Source organism: Haliotis asinina, chromosome 8, assembly GCF_037392515.1.
Source record: "Haliotis asinina isolate JCU_RB_2024 chromosome 8, JCU_Hal_asi_v2, whole genome shotgun sequence".
Lineage (NCBI taxonomy): Eukaryota > Metazoa > Mollusca > Gastropoda > Lepetellida > Haliotidae > Haliotis > Haliotis asinina.
Window position 1 is genome coordinate 17138315 of NC_090287.1, and position 7945 is coordinate 17146259.

Below are 7945 nucleotides of genomic sequence, written 5' to 3' on the forward strand. Positions count from 1 at the left end.
TCCGTAAATAATCGAGTCCGGACCAGACAACAAGAAGAGCATTGATCTACGCAACTGGGATACGATTGTGCGTGTCAACCACGTCAGCAAATCTGACCACCCGATGCCGTTGGCCGCCTCTTACGTCAAAAATGGGTTACTGAAGATCAATTCTTACCCGAATGGGTTAATCATTATAGTTAATTATCATATCATCTGATTGGTGGCATTGTTCCTTGCATGACTTGACACCTCGACCTCGGTGAATAGCACTTAGTCCAAGGTCGATAAATCATTGGATGAACCTCAAGTGAAGGCAATGATTGTATCATGTGCCTTTACACAGATGAACGGAATGACGCGCTTCTGAAATAACAAGGTCCTGGCTAAAGGGGTTTAAATGTGCCAGTGTCCTTTTGGTCAAATAATGACTGTCAGGTTCAATAAAGAGATGCGATGATAATTGGTCTTAATGTTCATATCTTAAAACTTCCTGAGTCCGTGCCTGCTGCAGCAAAGACATTGGTCCGTGACAGGCAGCGAATAACATTGGCAGCCTTGCCATTAGTAAGGCAGGGCTTTAGGGTGAGGTCGGCTGATTGTACGACATAGCATCTCGGTCATTTGGCGAGCACCTGCTGTCAGCACTCTCTTTACAGTAATTTTACCTTTTATCAAGCCGGACACGTTCACGCTCCCACTTTAAATGTGAAAGATCGGGTTTTAAGGTTATATCAATGTTCTTATTGTTGTCAAAATATATTTCGACCGAAAATATTGTTTATTTTCGTTGTAAAGTAATCATACTCATGAGTATGAAACTATTGTTTTGCGTTGCTCTTATGCATACATTTGCAATATCTCGATGGACAAGAACATTGTATTGTTGCGTACTGAACACGTTTTCTGTGTGTAACAAACGAGAGCTTCAACCATACCATACTTATTAAACTAGACACTACTTTCTGTCGTTGGCGTTGTGTAGTTACCTTCAGGACAGTCTCATCCATTTCATATTGCGCTAGACCGGTGGGGGCTAGCCTAGTGGTTAAAGCGTTCGCTCGTCACGAGGAAGACTTAGGTTCGCTTCCCTCCATGGGTATAATTTCTGGTGTCCCCCATCGTGATATTACGAGAGTCTTGCTAAAAGTTGGGTAAAACTAAACTCACTCACTCACTCATACTGCGCTATATCAGGAATCTGTTTCATATCACACTTCCTGTTATCCCAGTTATATATTTTGATTTCGAAAGATTATCTCAGTACATATGTATCTAGGCCTACAACTTTACAAGTAAGAAGTGTCTTGGTAAAGCACAGACGAGTGTTGTCATGGTAACTGTCTTCCTGTCAGGGAGGTGAAGTGTTGGAGATTATTCATGTCTTTTTAAATATATGACGAGACTTAATATATGGAACTGTAGTTCACAAACTTGTGAAGATGTCAACTAAAGTGATGCTATATCTAGTATTCGGCCAGAGCAAACATCGGAAGTTGGTGGTGATTAATGATGTTTTACAATCATTGCCTGGCGATATGTTGCTGCATCTATACATGTATATCTGCATGTCTGAAACCATCATTCTGTATCCTGATAGACTAATGTTCTTTTTAGATTTTCAATTTATAGAACACAATCTGTATGGGTGTGATGTATTTGAATAACATGATCTGCTGGGGTATGATATATTTGAATAACATGGTCTGCTGGGGTATGATATATTTGTATAACATGGTCTGCTGGGATATGATATATTTGTATAACATGGTCTGCTGGGGTATGATATATTTGTATAACATGGTCTGCTGGGGTATGATATATTTGTACACTATGATCTGCTTGTAACAACGGATACACAATAAGCAAATGTAACAGACATTCGACCTGTTTTCGACATGTGTACAGCAACTCTTTTTGAAGGTTACTAAAGTCTTGACTTTAGTGAAGTATATATTACAGACTGTTTGGGCTATCCAAGGCAATAACAACACTATTACAACCACGTGTGTATCACAAGGGAGATTGTACCAAAGAATAACATCCATTTTGTCCTTAAATATCAAGTCAAGTATTTACAGTCTCAGCCCCGTCAGGACAACGTTGCTAATGGCAAGGGTAGAGTGAGTTTAGTTTAGTTTTACGCCACACTCAGCAATATTCCAGCTATATGACGGCGGTCTGTAAATAATCGAGTCTGGACCAGATAATCCAGTGATCAACAACATGAGCATCGATCTGCGCAATTGGGAACCGATGACATGTGTCAACCAAGTCAGCGAACCTGACCACCCACTCCCGTTAGTCGCCTCTTACGACAAGCACAGTCGCCTTTTATGGCAAGCATGGGTTGCTGAAGGGTTGCTATTCTACCCCGGGACCTTCACGGGTAGCAAGGGTAGAGTGATATTGATGTTCAGGGCTTTCGAATGATACCCGCCATTAAACGATGCATTGTATGTTATTTGTACGAAGCTTCCAAAATCAGGTATTTTCCCTTGTTACATCCCGTCACCGAGCGGAAAGCCACTGATGGCGTGAAATAGACGACCATCCATATCATTTGAGAAATCACGTTATAATAAGTAAATGTCTGGTTGACTGTCGTTGAAAGAGTTAATTAATATTACTGCGCCCAGTAGTTTTTTTGCATGGGGAAGAGAAGCGCAAAATTCGCAAAATATAAAATGACCCAGAATATTTCCTGTTTACAGTTATCTAACATAGCAGAACAACATTATATTTCAGATGATGATTTGAAAGTGTGTCATTGTTATTGTCTACTGAGAATATAACATCAATATTGCCCCTCAGAAACTTCACACACTTTAAAAAAAAACACAAAGGCTATAAAAGTACACACATAGGATGTTAAGCTGAATGTTTCCACAAATAAACGATAGCCTTTCTTTGCTGTTTCTTTCTCTGTAATGACGTGATCGTACACGTTTTCCCAGCTAAAACTGTCTTGCAACTTTGATAACAAAGTGTCAGGTATCAGCTCATAACTCCAGCCAGAGTACAGCTTACTATCACAAACTGCACATTCATGAAGATAAAAGCAAACATGCAACAACTCGTGAATAAGCGGCACAATTCTGGATTTGTTGACAACCTTCCTAATGGTTATTAACAAAACATAATATGCCAGATTCTTTGATCTGTTGACATCTTTTCTGATGGTCGTTAACACAACGTGACACTTGAGAATGAGAATAAAACCGCGTGTGATTGTTTTTTAATCCATGTTGTTGGTCACCTTATGTTCATTCCATGCCGTCTTTCAATGCAGAAGGAACATGATCCTGCTCAAATTGGTAATGACATACAAAGTGTTTTGCTTGTCTTTGATAATCATTGTTCCTGACTTCGCCATGACGGTAACGTTGTTAGTGGAACAAGGGAATTGAGATTTAGGAGGCAAAGGAAAATCGGTCCCCAGATAGAAAGCAAACCTTAAACGCACTGCTAATAAACACACGCGGCTGCCATTTCCCTTTCGATTTTCTTGCTTAAGTTACTCGCCAACAGCAAAATGCGCTTTAACTATCGCTGCGTTGAGCAGTATGCCAGCTGTAGCGCGGATGTCTATAAATAGACCTTTCTTCGACAAGCATAGGTTACAAAGGGCCAGGACCCCTTTCTGCAAAGTGATCTCAGCGCTGAGCTGGTCGTAATTCCCAAGTGTTAACATGGTCTAACACAGTCGTGACGCTGTGATGGGTTTCTCTAATGTGACCCTCTTCCTTCCCTGAATCATGTATAGAGGGAGCCAACCCTGAATCATGTATAGAGGGAGCCAAAGGTCATGTTTTATTTCAGACGTAAGTTATGTTATTCTTATATTTTAGGTACTTGGACAACGTTAAGCGTACTCCTAAAATAGTTTTTGCATTGTAACATATGTTATATTTGGGATTACGCTTTCTTGGTAAAGTACAAATTCTAGTGCTTTTTTGAGTTGAGTCCCTTCCGGAATTCGAACCCAACACACTCAGAGTCATACACCTAATCGTTAGCACACAAAGTCAGCTGCCAAACCCGCTCAGCCACCACGACTTCCACCTTGTGACTGGAAGAGGTTGGGTGAGGGCCCTTCGGCCAGCACGCAGTCAGCCGTCCAACCCGCTCAGCCCCCACGACTTCCACCTTGTGACTGGAAGAGGTTGGGTAAGGGCCCTTTTGCTCTTATAAAATGTTTAATCTTAACGTTGCAGAAACCAAGGAAAAATACAGCTGTGAAGATGATCAGAGATGTTTGAAAATGTCAGATAGTGAAATGCATCTAAAATGAGCGTAGACTTCAGTTATCTAAATATGAGCAGGACCATGACTTAAGACAACGTCAATATGTACCATATTATCTCTCTCTCTCTCTCTCTCTCTCTCTCTCTCTCTCTCTCTCTCTCTGTGTGTGTGTGTGTGTGTAAAGTTGGCAAACATTTGGCAAAAATCACATGATATTTGATAGTTATATTTTCATTTCTAGAAGTTTCCTATTCACCCAAAATATCAAACCTAAAGTTATTCAGATTACGTCATCCCCCATCGTCCCTAGCAGACATGACATTAGCTTGCAACAGGTCCGCATATGTCTATTGGCCTCTTCCAAGAAAGACTTCTAGTAATCTGGCTCTCTCGAGTTAGTGACACATGCCGTGTAATATGTTACTTTTGTCATAATAAGCATAATATCATTTGGCGCTATATGTAGCACCGGGGATGAATAATCTCCTGTCTGTAATGTCATCTAGTGAATTCTATTACAGCTATATATAGCCTATAGTGTATGAGCGGCACGAATGTTACAGCAACCTCTTTATACGATATCCAATATTACAGTAATAACCGTGTAGGTTTTGTTCGTTTTGAGATATTATTTTTGATGTAAATGTAGTTGATCAGGTTTTATATTTGTTGATTCGCGGAAATTGCCACATAACTATATCATTAGGTGTACATCAATGTTAAAATTGGAAACTGAATGATACTTTTGTATTGTAATTGTTTTTATACTAAGTTGTGTTTCATGGTTTTCAACATTCTTATCAAACAACTTTCCATCATACTTTAATCAATCACTTTAATACATTTTTATCGTTGCTTTCTATGTTTATTACGAAATACCAACAAGGGGCCGCCTTCCTGAAGTAATGACCATAAATACAACTACATCAAGATTCCGACATATTGTTTTGTGAGTGGTTGTTAAATTATTCGGTTCGTTCTGGCTGAGAAATGTTGAATGTCTTGACGTATTGAGTGAAAAATACTTTGTTGCTGGCAAAAACTGCACTAAGTAAATAGGACCCACTACCATGCACGAAATTTAGTATCAAGTATATGAGAACCATTGCGCACAATATCCAATTTCAGTACAAGGAACATAATATCTAAATTAAGTACCAAGTATATTGGACCCACTGGCCATGCTCGATGTCCAAACCTAGTACCAAGTACTTGCGACAAACTTCCCATACCAAATATCCAAACTTAGTATCAAGTTTAACAGAGGCATTACCCATACACATAATACAGATTTAGTACCAAGTGTATGAGACCCTTCGAACACAGTACCCAAAGTTAGTGCGAGTTACATGATGCCCACACAGCACAATATACGCTCTTAGTGCCAAGTATTGGTGGTCATATGCCCACGCACAATATCCAAAATTGGTACCATGTATATGAGACCAATTCGGCAAAATGTAGTTCGAGGTGCATCGGATCCATTAGGCACAATATCTAACTGCACTACCCAGTATACAAGACCATCTGCCAATGTATCATATCCAAAGTTGGTATCAGGTATATGAGACCCACTTCTCAAGCACAATATCCAAATTAGTACCAAGTATATGGGACATACTACCCGTGTACAGTATCCAGATTTTGGTGATTTCATTTGGTTTTTATAAGGCTCCATTTGGAAGGAGCTCTTGAAGGTACAGTAAAAGATTCCTGCACAGTCCTGCACCCATGCACTCTTCGTTCTTAATGTAAATATGCTACTGAATCGTTTCACACCAAGTGTATGATATACGATATAATACACGATACCCTCATCAAACGCCACGTACCAGCAGTATGAGAATCGCACCACTTGTGCGCAGCTTCAATATTAAGTGCCAAGTATTTGAGAACTGGTGTATATAATACTCTTGTTCAGTTAATCGATTATTGTCACACTGAGGAATATTGCATCAATATGAGGACAGCAGCCTACAAATGATCAAGCCTGGACCAGGCAGAAAATGACTGACATCATCATCGGCGAATCCGTACACATAAAATCTACATAAATGATGCTTTAAGTTATCATTATAGCTGTGATCAAGGGGAAAATATTTCAAAAATCGGCTTTAGATAATAACCACCGATTATCCATCGAAATAGATTTCTTTTGGCATGAAGGCAAATTGGTGTTTACAATTTTGTAATGAAATATGCTATTAGAGGCATTTAAGGGTTAAATATCGATAGAAAAGTCATCAAATAAACGTGTTCATGACTTTGATTAGTGTAATAGCGTAATTTATCATTTAAGCTAAAGTTCTATTTTGTTTGAAAAGCAGGAGGTCTGTCTATCTAATTTATTTGTCATCGAGTGACAGCCCCTTCTAAAGCTGCTGTCACTTCTAAAGATGTTTATCTATTGTGTTCACCCAACGGGTTCTTTGTGGTCAAATGGGCATCGATTATGTGCCAGTCAATCTGCGTATTTCATTAATAATCAGATAGCAATACTGACCTATTACGGAACACATCTAGTATTTAATGAGGCCTTGAAGTCCAAACAAATCAGTCACCTCCCTCAAACACAATTTCCCCCAATACCGCTCGAACTTTTTAAGACGTCTACAGCGAAATCCATTTGAAACGGGACACAAATCCTAAACTTTAAATTGCATTTTCATTCACCATGCAGAAAATATCAAACGATAACGAAATTAGGAAAATCAACTCCAAACGCGGTTATCAGTTAAGAATAGAAACATCTGATTAAAACTCGTACGGGAAGGGATCGTCAGTAGCGCTGGCAACTTTATATTTGTACCCTGGGTAGCATAATATTCACTATAATTAAAACCAATTTCTGTGAGAAAAAATACTGACTCTTTCCATTCAACCCCCTTTCTCTGCATTCTCCATCGACGTAACTGTCTGATCCTCGTTGCTGTCGTCAGTTTGCGGTTTATTACATCAACGGTTCCGGAAAGGTTTGAGACAACTAGGTGTAGATAGTCCTCAAGGATACAGCCTTGACGACTAAACACTGGCCCAATATTTTACTGGCCCACTTTTTTGTAGACTAATTATCCTCTGAACATCACATGAACCTTTGCACACATTTGTTAACATTTGCCTTCCTTGCAGTTTGTGAACTAGTTTATATCAGCCACGATCCAGCATTAGCTTAAGGTGTCGCACACAAACGTTGTCTCCGGGATAGCCTGAAGAAGACGCTCATGTAGGCTGCTGTTTCCCACGTCGCTAACGCCCACGTTAAAAGGTTATAAAGCTGGTAGTTTAGGAATCTGTCCCTTCCGTGTTCACCAGATATCTTTGCCGGTTCAGTTATTTAGTAAATAAGGGAAGTGAGGTACTCTAGTGGTTAACGTGTTCGCTTTTTACGCCAATGACCCCGGGTTCGATTCCCTACATGGTTTTAATGTGTGAAGCCTAGTTCCGATATTGCAGTCGTGATATTGTAGGAATATTCCAAAAAGCGACAAAAACTAAACACACTCATTTACTATTTAGTAAATCACTGGAATCTTCCAAACCCGGTGTCGGACAATCCGGAGACTGTCTATCTGGACCAAATGTATCCGAAATCTATTACGTTAATGCATTGCGTAGTATCAAGAAACTGCATTGTATTGTACCGTTCCGGACAGGTGAGTGTCCGGATTGCCAAGGTTCACTGTAAATACAGTAATTAGTGCCATCCATTTCACTCAAA